At 40.6% G+C, this 15,619-nt stretch overlaps 1 long non-coding RNA gene across 1 annotated transcript; it reads right to left on the reverse strand.

The window, feature by feature from the left end:
- Positions 1–12,386: 12,386 nt before the first annotated feature.
- On the reverse strand, positions 12,387–15,528 carry LOC132490614 (uncharacterized). The gene is made up of 3 exons (XR_009532576.1): positions 15,440–15,528; positions 13,071–13,186; positions 12,387–12,422 (listed from the first exon to the last, which is right to left on the reverse strand). It is a non-coding gene; the product is annotated as an uncharacterized LOC132490614 (long non-coding RNA).
- Positions 15,529–15,619: the final 91 nt, after the last annotated feature.

Below are 15,619 nucleotides of genomic sequence, written 5' to 3' on the forward strand. Positions count from 1 at the left end.
TAGACATCATAAAGCAGAGATGAGCCCTCCCCACTGTGCCATATCTGAATTCCTGACCCATAGACTCATGAGATATAATAGTACTACATTGTTGTTTTCAGCCTCTAAATTTTGGGGTCATTTGTTACATAGCAATAGATAATCAAAGCTGACCATATATTATATGATAATATTGTATCAATGTTAAATTCCTTGCATGTGATCCTTGTATTGTGGTTATATAGGAGAGTGACTTTATTCTTTTTTAAATTTATTTTATTGAAGTATAGTTGATTTACAATGTTGTATTAATTTCTGCTGTACAGCAAAGTGATTGTTATACATATATACATTCTTTATCATATTCTTTCCATTATGGTTTATCACAGGATATTGAATATAGTTCCTTGTGCTACACAGTAGGACCTGTTGTTTATCTATTCTATATATAATAGCTTCATCTGCTAACCCTGAACTCCCAATCCATCACTCCCCTCCCCCCCTCCCCCTTGGCAACCACAAATCTGTTCTCTATGTCTGTGAGTCTGTTTCTGTTTCATAGGTAAGTTCATTTGTGTCATGTTTTCGATTCCACATATAAGTGATATCATATGGTATTTGTACTTCTTTGAGATAAACAAAATGGATTAGGCTCTAGCTGGACTAGTCAGGAAAAAGAAAAAAGACTCAAATTCTCAATATCAGGAATTACGGAGGTGACATCACCACGTATACTATAGGTATTAAAAGGATAAAAATAGATTTTTGTGTGTGTGTGTGTGGTACGCGGGCCTCTCACTGTTGTGGCCTCTCCCATTGTGGAGCACAGGCTCAGCGGCCATGGCTCACGGGCCCAGCCGCTCCACGGCATGTGGGATCCTCCTGGACCGGGGCACGAACCCGTGTCCCCTGCATCGGCAGGCGGACTCCCAACCACTGCGCCACCAGGGAAGCCCATAAAAATAGATTTTTATGAATAACTTTATGCCAATAAATTTCACAACTTAGATAAAATGGACAAGTCCCTTGAAAGACATAAATTACCACAGCTCCCACAGGAAGAAATAGATGAACTAAACACCTCTTTATCTATTAAAGAAATTGAAACTGTACTTAAAAGCCTTCCCACATAGACATCTCAAGGCCCAGATAGCTAGTAAATTATAAAATTATAGAATTCACTAGCTAGAAGAAATAATATTAATTCTACACAAGATTAGAAATAATACACAAATTCTGCACAAATTAGTATTTGTACTAATACCAATTTTACACAAAGAAGAAATAATACTAATTCTACACAAGATTGTCCAAAAATTTGAAGAGCAGGGAATACTTCTTAACTCATTTTATGAGGCCAACATTACCCTCATATCAAACCCAGACAAAAATATTACAACAAATGAAACAACAGATGAATATCTCAAATATACATAGAAGCAAAAATTCTAAACAAAATTTTAGCATATTGAATCCAACAGTATGAAAAGGATAATGCAACATGACCAAGAGGGGTGAGTTTATCCCAAGAATGCAGGATTGCTTTATGTTAAAAAAATCAAACAGTAATTCACCATATTAGCAAACCAAAGGAGAAAAACCACATAATCATCTCAATAGATGCAAAAATTGCACTTAACAAAATCCCATAGCCATTAATGACAAAAAATTCTTAGCAAACTAGGAATATGAAGGAACATCCTCAACCTGATAAAAGACATTTACAAAAATCTATAGCTAGCAACATGTTCAATGATGAAAGACAATGCTTTCTCACTAAAATCAGGAATAAGACAGGGATGTCTTCCGTCACTACTTACATTCAACATTGTATGTAGATACAAAAACCCTAAACATAATTTTAACAATCAAATTCAACAACATATAGAAAGGATACTACATCGTAACCGAATGGGATTCACAAATCAATCAACGTAATTCATTCAATCAATGTAATTCAAAAGTCACTGTAATTCATCATATGAGCAAACTAAAAAGAAAAATCAGATGAAATAATATTTCTTTTTTTTTTTTTTGCGGTATGCGGGCCTCTCACTGTTGTGGCCTCCCCCGTTGCGGAGCACAGGCTCCGGACGCGCAGGCTCCGGACGCGCAGGCTCAGCGGCCATGGCTCACGGGCCCAGCCGCTCCGCGGCATATGGGATCCTCCCAGACCGGGGCACGAACCCGTATCCCCTGCATCGGCAGGCGGACTCTCAACCACTGCGCCACCAGGGAGGCCCAATATTTCTAAAAAAGTAATAAAATGAATCCAGATTGGAAAGAAGAAAAGAACTGGCTTTTTCATAGATGACATGATTGTTTCTATAAAAATTCCAATGGAACATACAAAAATGCTACAAAAACTAATGAGTTTAGTGAGTTTGCAAGAAAAAGATGAATATTCAAAAACGAATTTCTATATATTAGCAATGAACAATTGGAACTTGAAATATTAAAATACCACTTATAATAGCATAAAAAATATGAAAAACTTAGGGGCTAAATGTGACAAAAGATGTAAAAGGTTTTATACTGAAAATAACAAAACATTGTTGAGAGAAATTCAAGAGACCTAAATGAATAGAGATATATACTTTGCTTATGGGTCAGAAGACTCAATATTGTCAAGATGTCATTTCTCCCCAAATTGATCTGTACAGTCAATGCCTTTCCAATCAAAATCCCAGCAGATTGTTTTCCTCCAGAAGTTGAAAAGCTAATTCTAGAAATCATATGAAAATGCAAAGGACCTAGGACTCTGAAAAAATTTTTGAAAAAGAACAATTACAAACTCTAAGTAAAACCAAAAAAAGAAAGTTTTTAAAAAGGGAGCATGGGGGACTTCCCTTGTGGTCCAGTGGTTAAGAATCTGCCTTCTAGTGCAGGGGACGTGAGTTTGATCCCTGGTGGGGGAACTAAGATCCCACGTCTCGGGGCAACTAAGCCCGCACGCTCTAGAGCCCACCCACCACAACTACAGAAAAGCCCGGTGCACCGCAACGAGGAGCCCACGCACCGCAACGAAGGATCCCGCAAGCCGCAACGAAGATCCCGCGGGCTGCAACTAAGAGCCGATTCAGCCAAGTAAATGAATAAATAAATGAATGTTTTTAAAAAATAAAATTAAAAAATGGAGCATGAAATATGATATGAATTGAGCAAGTTATGTAGTATAAGAAAGAAGAATCTACTTGGCCTTGATGCTTGTTTCATTCTCCTTTGAATTGCTCAGATTTGGAGATATTCAATGTTGATCTTCTGAGCCAACCACTCAAAATTCTATAGTAAATTATATTTACATAAGCACAAACTATGCTACAGTGTAACTTATTGATTTCAATTTTTAAACTCAACAGATAAAATACAGAAAAATTAATAATACTTATAGAACAAAATGCAAATGCTATAAACCCTAACATTGTCAATGTAAAGGTAGAGAAGATAGAAATTGAGAGGTACAGAGAGAGATTGGGTGGAAGTGAGGGGAAGGGGAGAGGTGAAGAGTAATATGAGGGAGCTATTTCTCTCTTGCTACCTAGTAGGGAATCAAGAGTCACTACCTATTCTTGATGGAGCAAGAATTCAAAGGTTAAGCATGGTATTTAAATTTATAATGATAACCAAAAGATACATGGGAAATAATATCATTAACAGAGTGCATGAAGGGGAAAAGAAATGGAGAGATAGTTTCAATGAACTAGATTTATTATCATTCATAGCTTGGGGGTTAACAGACCTTGGATAAAGTATATAAATTAAGAAATAGTGATATAAGCATAGAGTTTATAATTATAGTGCTAACCATCAAAAGAATTAAAAACAAATTCTTAAAGGTGGTTACCTTTGGGTGGTGAGACATGGGGGTGGGGGAGAGGTTTAAGGAACGAAGCAAGAAGCTTTTTTCTTTTTCCATTGAATACCATTCCATACCTTTTGAATTTTTTAACCAAGTGCATATATTACTTTTATCATAGACAGTTCTTATACAATTTTATCATTTTAGTTTTGTTTAATTTTAGGTTTAAGGCCCATGAAGAAATTATAATGTACCTATTTTTAAAGTTTTATGGTCTGAACACATGTTTTCCAGATAAACCTAAGACACTTCACAGCCTGTCTCCTCACGGTCTGATTTTTAAAACAAAACAAAACAGAAAAACACTAACCCACATCCAAAAATAACAGAAAGACAAGTTAAATCTTTACTACAGTGTCATGAAAACATCAAAGGGGGACTCCACTCACAATACATTAAAAAACCTTTTCAAATCTTCTTTCCCTGCCCCTCTCTCAATGTCTCACATCATATGGTAACTGCTCCCAAATCTCTCTCCTCTTCAAACTTCAACAAAACACCTCCCACGCTGACTCTAGTCTCCTTTACTCCTCTTCCTTTCTGGGCCTATTCTAAGTCTCTACTCGTTCAAATAGAAATCAACCTTCCCCTGATGTTCATTTCATCTTTTACCACAGGGTCTTTCTTCTTATTCGGGAGAAACTGGCATTATTACGATGCTATTTCTAAAAGAAAACCAAATTCTAATTTCCCCAAAATCTACCCCAAACAAATATTTGAGACATATCCTGCTGGAATTTAGTTACAAGCTAGAAGTTTCTCTACTGTAAGCATCTTAAAGATAGAAGTGGAATTTTATTCATCTTTGTATTTGAGGAGACAACAACATGCTTCACACAGAGTAATGCTTCACACCAAATGCACATTTTACTGTTGAATTATAATTTGAATAGCTTTTATGGGAAAGTATAGGGAAAAGAAGAGGAAGAAAGCTAATGTTTACTGAGTATCTACTATGAGGCAGGCACTATATCTTTATGGTGGTGATATATATTTCTACTTTCTCTTCTGGACCAGTAATTCTCAAACGGAAGCAAGAAAAGCAGATGTGGAGGAGTGCATGCAGGTTGTTGCTTTTTTTTTTTTTTTTGAAGGTTTTTTTGTTGATTTTTTTTTTAATTGAAGTATACTTGGTTTACAATATTGTGTTAGTTTCAGGAATACAGCAAAGTGATTTGGTTATACATGTGTATATATGTATATATCTATATAAGTACATGTAATTTGAAATGAACCTCCATGTGAGACTATTATTCCCCACTATGTGTGCAAGCACACACATAATACAACATTCTCGTAACCCTGATTCATATAAACGAAGACACTTTTACAAATACTGATGTGTCCGAAATACCATTTGACTTTTAAGTGTCGAGGGGAGGGGAGGAAGATTATGAACCATTGATGGAAACTCTGTGTGTGTGTATGTGTGCTGTATGTGTATCTACAATGCATACACACTCACAAATGCCCACTAGAGGGCAAACCCACATCTCAGACGTTAACGATTACTGGGATGCCCCTTGTGGGCATTTTAATAATTCAAGCCAAATTCCTCTAAGGCCAAGGTATGATATACCGTTTAAGGCGTATGCAAATTAACTTTGTGATGATGTTCTTACAAATAATTCCCAGCGAGAGAAGCTAAACTTACACCTCCACAGTTTCTAGAATCTATTGTGACTTATTTTGTGTGCAAAATGTAGTATTAATACAGATAAATTCCCTTAATAGACCATCTGATTTCATATTTAGGCTTCAGAATGAACTAGTTGCAGGACTAAAGCAAGTGACAAGGTCAGGATTTGACCCCAAGTAGTTCAACTTCAGAAACTAGGCATCAACCAGGATGCATCTCCAGCTCTCAGTAAGGGGAGAGGGTAGGCAAGGAGGGACGCTGGCGCCCTTCCCCGTAGTTTGCCGCCTCCCTCTGTCCCTGTCCTGACCCCCACATCTCTGCCAGGCTTGGCTGACACTGCCTTGCTCCAAGTTCTTTAGTGACTTCCCACTGCAGGATCAACTCTGGACTGGCACAAGCCAGCCATGCCACCAGTCTCTCCCACACCCAACCACGCTGACGTTTTCCACTCCCTGCACAAGTCCTGGTCTCACACACGTCTGTGTCCCTAGAAATGCTGTCCTTGTTTTTCTGAAAATCCTCTCCCCTATGATGAGCAGGAGAAATTGTCACGCTTCAAGCCTCCACCAGAGTCACTTCCTCTAGGATATCCCCTCGACTCAGCCAGGCAATCAGTCACTCCGACTTCAGGGCTCCCATCATGACATCTGTCTCCTGATATTGCAGTTGCCAGTGTGCTTGGCTCTCTTGCCACTAGGGTGAGGGCTCCCAAGGGCATGGATGGAGTCTTTTCTGCTTTGTGTCCTCAGCACCAAACCCAGTATCTGGCATGTAGAGAACGCTCAGGAAATTTGACTGGCTGAATAAATGAGTAAATGCTGAGTGTAAACAGACTTTGCAGACTCTTGAAAATTCCAGCCTTCAGGAAGGTAATTCCTTCCTGGATCCCTTGCAGAGGTGTGAGAAGGGACCGAAGAGCAAGGGGCCAGAGCCAGAGTGGCCCACACAAGAGGCCACAGCCCCATCACACAGGCCCCACAGAGCTTCCTTTCTCTGATACCCCAAACATGCTTCAAAACATTAAGGTATGTGGGAAGGAGCCCGCCCCCCACCTCCGCCAATCTCCCATATCCCACCCATCCTGTACAATCAGGTGAAACCCTGTATCTTCTGTAACTCTTCTCCTTGACCTCCATTGGAGCTCCTTGCTGAAGTGAGCATTCTCTGTATAAAAGTGTTTAACATTAGTACCAGCTAAAGATATAGATATTTCCACCAAGAGACTTCTGAGTTTACTTAGACTCTTACCAAACTGATCATTACAGTAACAGTTTCCAACGCAGGACTGGGAGCTAGCTCTGCTTGTTTACTATGCTGGCTACATTAGTTTACTAGAGCTGCTGCAACAAAGTACCACAAATTGGGTGGCTTCTACAACAGAAATTTACTATCTCACACTCCTGGAGGCTAGAAGTCAAGATCAAGGTGTTGGCAGGGTTGGTTTCTTCTAAGGGCTGTGAAGAAGAACCTGTTCCATGCCTCTCCCCTAGCTTCTGGTGGTTTCCTGCCAATACTTGGCATTCCTTGGCATGTAGAAGCATCACTCCAATCTCTGCCTTTATCTTCGCATGGCATTCGTCCTGTGTGTGTGAATGTGTTCAAATTTTCCCCTTTTCTAAGAACACCTTTTGTATCGGGTGAGGAACCCATTCTACTCCAGTTTGATCACATCTTAATTCATTACATCATAACCACCCTCTTTCCAAAGGAAGTTCACATTCTGAGGTACTGGAGTTAAAACTTCAACATGTGAATTTGGTGGGGGACACAATTCATCTTATAACATTGGCCGTATTTTCTAAAGCAAAAATCAGTACACATCCTTTGGCATGTGGTTTGACAATGGGGCAGAATATTTGAAATCAGGACTGTCTGGGAAATGTAGGGGTTTAGGGAGGATATTTTAGGAGTAAATCCAGGCATGTGCATGTTAATCTGAAAGGTTTTAACACACCACAAGGTAGATATCCAACTGAAGAAGTTCTTCTAGAGAGAATTAGAGCAGAAACCTGCAGCTGCTTTAAATAATCAGTTCCCACGAAATCTGTGAGGACTTCCCAAGAAATTAAATTAATGTGTGATAAGCAGGTGTTAGATAGATATACACACACAATCTTACTTTGAAAAAGTGCACCAGTAAATGATATTTGTGTACATCTGACTAGGTTCTTTTAGGATCCGCATGGAGAATTAAATACTTGTGTAAAATTGAAAAAAGCAGAATGTTCCCTGAAATAGATGTAAGATTTTTCAAGTACAATCCTTTTTACAAACTGGTACAATTTTCCCACCACTGCCAACCCACATGACCTTGAAACATATCCAAAAGATATAATGAAAAACAATAGGAATATATTGTCCAACTTCCAAATGTTTACAATTTGGGGGATATAATTATATATTGAGGTAACTTATATCTGTAACCTCTGATAATGCCTGTCCTCAAACTGATTTCTGCATATTGTGCTTTCAAGATAGGAGTAAAAACAGGTCTGGGGACACCAGAGATGTAAGAAAAGCATGAGCCACCATCAGAACTGCTTCCCAAATTGCCCACAAAAGGCAATACATCTTCAGTGTTAGAAAACTGTCTAACAAGAGGCAATCTTACCATTTCTGAAAATGTTTCCTGGTTCTAAACACTTAAATGTAAAGTAAATCATCTCAAACCATGTTGGAACTGGGTAAGATATAAATAAATAAATGAAAATAAAATAAAGTCTTATAAATGTGTTTTATATGGGCAATGGGACCTGGATGGGGAAATGGGGAAAATAATCCCAAGGAACTGGATCATGATGGAGGAAACAGAAATATTGCTCAGTGAGAAGATAATAAAAATCACTCTCTACAATGGAATATTACTCAGCCATAAAAAAGAATGAAATAATGCCATCTGTAGCAACATAGATGGACCTAGAGATTACCATACTAAGTGAAGTAAGCCAGACAGAGAAAGACAAATATCATATGATATCCCTTACATGTGGAATCTAAAAAAAAAAAAGGTACAAAAGAACTTATTTACAAAACAGAAAGGAGATTCACAGGCGTAAAAATCAAACTTATGGTTAACAAAGAGGCAAGCAGGAGAGGGATAAATTAGGACGTTGGGATTAACCTACACAGACTACTATATATAAAATAGATAACCAACAAGGATCTACTATATAACACGGGGAGCTATACTCGTTATTTTGTAATAACCTATATGGGAAAAGTATCTGAATCACTTTGTTGTACATCTGAAACTAACACAACATTGTAAATCAACTATATTTTAATTTAAAAAAATCACTCTCCTTTGTGTACTGAGCACTGGCCTAAATACAGGCCAAGTGCTAGGCTATTCCCTTATCTTGTTTAATCCTCACAACAACTCTACAAGGTAGTTATTATAACCTTGATTTATCAGGTGGAGGAACTAAGGCTCGAAGAGGTTAAGAAATCTGTTCAAACCAGGTCAGCCCCAGACCACAGCCCATGCACCCAGAGCTGGTGAGGGGCCTATGGGGGCTCTGAAGCTTCTATCCTGTGCCTCTAGAACATCTTCGTCCAGAGAGGACTGAGGAGGAACACCAGGCATGTTGAGGAAGGTTGAAATGTATGAGGAGGAGAGTGCAGAGGTAGATCACGGGGGCCTGGAGGCCTAAGAACAACTGTGCACTGGGAAAACAATTTTGTTCAAGAGGGCTATTTATAGGGATGTTTTTCCTCAGTACTCCCTTCCCCCATCTCCTCCCTTTTGTGTTAAAAGGCTCCTGGCAGATTGGTAAAGGGTTACAGGCAATGCACAGGAAACTCTGGAACACAATGAGCGGGGTGGAGACAGATCCCCACCCACTTAAGAAAATCACTTGTTTCAGTATTCAGAGACCCTGGGGGAGACAGATGGAGCTGGAACCACATCTCTGCTCCTTTTATTGGCTTGCTCCGGGCCACAAAGGAGGCAACATTCCCAAAGGGGTGCAGAACAGAGTAAAACGGGAAGCAGAGGCAGAATAAGAGGCAACAAAACAAAACAAACAAGACACTAAGATAAATGAAATCAGCCAGATAACTAAGTTATCCCCTATCCCAAGGACGCCTGAATTCTATGAGGAATCTAGTTTTTTCTTCCCAGAGTCTCTGTTCAGATTAGGAACTCCCAAGATACAGAGCAGGGAGTGAGAGAAGTGATCCCAAGCCCAGCTGCTGAGAGGGACCCCAAGAACCTATTGCTAGGTCCTCAGGACAGACCCAGCCAGGCCTCCGGGGGCTGCTGGTTCCAGTGACGCCCCACACCCCCCAACCCAGACATCTTTCCCTCTGGGCCACCGAACAGACACCTCCACCCAAAGGGATCCAAATTCAGACTTAGAAACTAAGGCCACTACTATATATAAAATAGATAATCAACAAGGACCTACTGTGTAGCACAGGGAACTCTACTCAATACTCTGTAGTAACCTAAATGGGACAAGAAGTTGAAAAAGAATAGATATATGTATAAATGAATCACTTTGCTATACCCCTGAAACTAACACAACATTGCAAATCAACTCTCTATTCTCCAATATAAAATAAAATTTTAAAAAGAACTAAAGAAAATAAAAGACCCCGCACAGATTCCCATGTCGGTATAATAGTGATTCTACCCAGGGCACTTGGCTCTCCCTCTGGCCTTGTGAAGTCTCTTCTCTGCATGTGACTCTAGGAAGGAAGTTTCCCACTGCTGTTTGGCTGAGTCCAGCACCCATGTGGAGTGGGACAAGAGGATCTTGTGCTGCCTGGTTTGTTCATCGTTTCTGAAATACTGAAGATTCATTTAGTGCTACACTGTGCATTATGGGTCAAACGCGGCTACGGTTTTTAAAACACTCTGCAGGACGCAAAAGACCTCAAAACCTCTTGTTTTTGAACAACATTCAATGCAAAGAAATTAGAATGTTACTAAAATATTGGAGGGGGAAAATTTATTTCTCAAATAATTTCAAATACTGTGTGTCTCATCTAATCTCTAGTGTGTGTCTCATCTAATCTCTAATCTCTAGTCCGAACCTCTCAACTTCTACCCAGTCCTGCATTTTACACTATCAAAGGACTTTTCCTCCTGAAAGCTCTGACATGGCCCTTGACAGGTATGTTTTATCTTCCTCCAAAAAAATAGTGTTTACCCTTACCAGCCCCCAATCCGATAAACTTGGAGTCATCTTGGACTCTACCCGCTCCTACATCTCGTCTTTTAAATAAAAGTCTGAGGTTCTGAATTAGCAGGTAGGGGCATTGATCGATGCAATTTTATTATAAAAAGTTAGCAAGACTTTCTTTTTTGAAACCAAGTCTTTTTCTTTCTCATTATTCCCTCACCTTCTGCCCTTTCTACTCCAAAATGCCTAGTTAATGGGGAAGCAACTGAATCGCATTCTCAGCTAGGGAACTGAGGCTGTAAAGCTGTGTTTCCCAATGTTTTTTCATTTATTTATTTATTTTTTGCCCTGAGCAGTACAGTTTTGCAACTCTAGGAACTGAAAGGGAACTTAAATACAGAATGCTTCAGAAACAAAGAGAGAGAGAGAGAGAGAGAGAGAATATCATTTATAATAATAACTATGTCTGTCTTTCACCTTTTAAGCTGGGTGTGGGACCATTTAAAGCCTTCCTCCTTCGTTATCACCACACCTGCTTGCTCTTAGAACCCCATTTAGAAGCAAAACTGGCTTTCATGGTTGCAGAGCTGGTGGAGCAATGGGAGGTCAGCTGCCATGTTTCAGGATGTACCGCCTGCAGGCTAAAGGTTATTCCTGCTTCTAGGATGGGGAGACTGATTCTGGTTCTCGTTCCTTCTCTCCCATTGAGCTGACCTCTCCTCCACTCTGTTCTGTTTGATTAGAGATTGGTAATGTGGACCTCCCTCAACCCCACTAAGGATGCTTATCCAATCTCCTTTGGACACTTAGAAGCAACAATTTGCATTATAACCTACACTGGGAACCCATAGCACAGGGTAATGCAATAATGAGTTTGGGATACATAACTTTCTAGAAGCCCTTTTGCTCTGGCCATCCTCATCCTCTACTGGCTTCAGACCCTCAGAGTAGTGGTGGCTGGGCTCAGAAGGGACACAAGACCTCTCTCATGGAAGAACCTCACCCAATATATCAGTCTGCTAGGGCTGCCATAACAAAATAGCATAGAGAAGGTGGCTTAAATAACAGAAATTTATTTTCTCACAGTTCTGGAGCCCGAAAGTCCAAGATCAAGGTATCGGCAGGTTTGATTTCTCCTGAGGCCTCTCTCCTTGCCTTGCAGATGGCCACCTTCTCACCACCTTCTCATAAGGCCATGTCCTCACATGGTCTTTTCTCTGTGGTACACATCCCTGGGGCCTCTCTGTGTCCTAATCTCTTCTTACAAGGACACCAGTCAGATTGAATTACGGCCAAATCTAATAGCCTCGTTTTAACTTAATCACGTCTTTAAAGGCCCTATCTCCAAATACAGTCAGATTCTGAGGGATTGGGGATTGGAGCTTCAACATATGAACATGGAGGGGGGCACAATTCAGCCCATCACACCCAACAATCAGTGACAACATTAGCATCTTTATTTTTTTTTTTAAACAGAGAACTATTGTTTTGTTTGTTTTTATTTTTAATTTTGGCTGCTTTGGGTCTTTGTTGCTGCATGTGGGCTTTCTCTAGTTGTGGCGAGTGGGGGCTACTCTTCGTTGTGGTGCGCGGGCTTCTCATCGCGGTGACTTCTCTTGTTGCAGAGCATGGGCTCTAGGTGCGTGGGCTTCAGTAGTTGTGGCACGTAGGTTCAGTAGTCGTGGCACATGGGCTTAGTTGCTCTGTGGCATGAGGGATCTTCCCGGATCAGGGCTCGAACCCGTGTACCCTGCATTGGCAAGTGGATTCTTCACTACTGCGCCACCAGGGAAGTCTCAACACTAGCATCTTTAAACTGGAAAGGGGGAGAAGAAAGGGGGAGAGAAAATGTACGTAGCAGAAGGATGTACCCCAGAACAAAGAATTCAGAGCATATTAACCACAGTCCATGAACAAGGAGTTATATGAGTACTTAATTGGCTGGGCACGAGGAGAGGAGGGAGAACTCTAAAACTGCTGATTTCTACTCTAGCTTTATGGGCCCATTGGGTAAAAGAAAAGGCTAAATCACAGGTGACTTTAAAATCTCCCAATACTGAGTGGGGGTGAGGGAGGGATGGATTGGGAGTTGGAGTTAGCAGATGCAAACTATTACATAAAGCATGGATAAATAACAAGGTCCTGTATATCCACGTGAGCTAAGTGCTTTTTGCACCATGATAATCTGCTACAGGCATAATTTATATTATCACCAAATAGCTTAATTAGTCCTCCTGTTAACATTCCTACACTATTTCCATTTAACCTGCTTCCTGGGAAACCCTCAGCCCTGCGAAAAAAACCCATTGGAACCCAAATCTGACTTCCTTCCACAGACCCAGAGAAAGGTACACATCTTAGAGTAAGCAAAGAGAAAAAGAAAAATGGGAAGAGAAAGAAAAATAGAAGGAGAGTGTCCAGAACAAGGGCTAGATTTAAACTCGGCATTTATCACAGGGCTTACTCAGCAATGAGAGGGGGCAGGGAGCAAACGGGGAGAGGGCGACCTTCCAGCTCCCTGGGTCAGGCTGTCACCGTGTAGCTTCATTATCCAGCTTGAGAAATTGTGAGTCCTTCCCACTGTAAGGTGTAGATAGTTGAGAGCTATCATGTAGAGACAAAGAACCACCATGTACACATTTCAAATAAAGTTTGTTCAGTCGGTCCAGACGTAATGGACACCTTGTCCATTGTTCAGTATTACCTCAACCCTGAACCCTAAAAAACCGGAAACCAGCTTATCACGAAGCAGGGGCTGAAAGGTCTCAGGCTGTTCTTCCAGAATGAAAATTCTGTGATTGTGGGGTCCCTTTGGGGAATTCTCAGTAAAGCATAGAAGAAACTTTGAGTCAGTCATTAGCTTCATGGTTCATCTAGGCAGCCCTGTTTTGTGACAACCTACACCTGCTGGGTTTGATGGTGCTTAAGGGGATCTCGTACATAGCTAATGTTATAAAGTGAAGTGTTTTGAGAATTACTTGTAAATTACTGTTTATTTAACTGGTGAACTTTATTGTCAGAAAGACCATATTTAATAAAAATTTTATATAATTAAAGTTAATTAATACTTGAATAAGGTCTGCTGATTAGCTAATATTATTGTATCAATATAGATTTCCTAACTTTGATAATTGTACTCTGGTTATATAAGACATTAATATTTGGGAAAGCTCGATGAAGGGTATATGGGAATTCTTTGACTATTTTCTTATAAAGATTTTTACAAGCTGAAATTACTTCAACATAAAAAGTTAAAAGAATGTTTTTAAAGCTTTAGAAAGGTAATCCACAGGGCTTGACAACTTATCCATAATTTGTGCTTAGGGGCCTGGACCCAGGAAAAGAGCAACCCTTTAGCCTCTCTCCTTTGCTACCAAAATGATGAAATGCACTGTAGGTCAAATATGAAAGTCTTTGGTACAGTAAACTCCTAAATAAATAGTAATAGTAATAATTATAGTCTCATGTGGAGATGCTTCTCTATAAATAAAGGAACAAGTCATTATACTAAACACCCTACCAAATATTCTCCAAGTAGCTTACAAGATGCTTAGAAATTGCTGTCGTGGGAGTAGGAAACAGGGAGTCATTGACAGGTTCTGAGCAAAGCAGGCAAACAACAACAGCAATACTTCAGGAAGACTCAACAGGCCTTTAGTGCACAGCATGAAATGGGAAGAGACCGGACTCAGCAAACCCCACTAGGAGTTATTCTAATAACTTAGTAGTGAATGGTCCTCACTGAATGGGACTGGACGGAAGAAGCCCAGAGGAGAGGCATTTTGAAGGACTCATCTGTCTGGGCGGGACTAGACTGGAGGTGGCGGCGGAGAGAAATGAGTCAGTGGTTACTTGAAGATGTCTTGCCAAGATGACTGGGGCAATGTTGGTGTCACAGAGAGACAGATGGAAAATAGAAGGAAGGAGAGACCATACACAGAGCTTGGGCCGCAAACTCCAGTGGGGAAGACGGGCACTGGGGGCTTCGAAACTGGAGGGCTCACTCTCTAAAGAAGGTGGTGCCGCCATGCGGGCTGCTACAACTTGGCATCAGCGGTCCTTGCCATAAGGAAATGCCCTTTCAGTGTGACCAGATCTTCCATTTTTGCAAGAGAAGCCAGAAATCCAGATCTCTTATGTGAAAAATGTTAACTCTTTAATGTTGGCAATTAATTTTAAAAAATTTTAAAGCATGGCATGTACTAAACCAAACACATCTGTGAGCCAGATTTGGCAGGCACGCTATCACTTGTAAGCTCTGACAAAGAGAGAAGGTCAAGGGTCAAAGTTCATAAACTGTCTTGGTGATACATAGGGAAATGAGAGACTGTAAAGGGATTCAGTTACTAAAATACTATACCTAAAGCTTTTTCCAGCCTTCTGAGCTGTATGAATGTCCCTACCCTTCAAGCCTATACATGGATTTGAATCTACCCAGGAAGTTTAATCTAATCCTAAAATGGTTAAATAACAAGAACTTGAGTGCTTATTGTGTGCTGAGTACACAGAAGTCAAATTAACTGGAGAAGAAAAAACATGCCCTCCTGAACACTTGAGATAAATTATGAAATAACCTGGGAGACTGCTTTCTCCACTGTAGGTCAGAATATCAGAGTCACCTTAAATCTGAGACTTCCCCCCCCAGATCACTTCCATTTAGCAAACTTTGCAATAACGTCTGTGTGTGCGTTTGTGTGTGTGTGTGTGTGTGCGCGCGCGCGCGCGCGCGCTTGAATCTCTAACCAGAAATCTGATTTCCTGAGCAGTGGTTACAAAGCGGCAGCCTCCATCCCTCTCTCAGCTTGGGAGCGGACTTGGCTGGGTTGGGGGTACCTGGGCGCCGGAAGGGAGGATGGAAGGTTGGGAGTGGCCGGCTGAAAACCGCTCCCCGTCAGGTTTCTCCGCTGGAATCCCTGTCTTTCTGTCATTACTCTTTAAGTGTCTGTGTAGGAGCAGACAGGCACCGAAATAGAAAGTGTGAAAGAGATGATGACAATGACGATAAAAACAAGG

This window comes from Mesoplodon densirostris, chromosome 5 (genome assembly GCF_025265405.1).
Source record: "Mesoplodon densirostris isolate mMesDen1 chromosome 5, mMesDen1 primary haplotype, whole genome shotgun sequence".
NCBI lineage: Eukaryota > Metazoa > Chordata > Mammalia > Artiodactyla > Ziphiidae > Mesoplodon > Mesoplodon densirostris.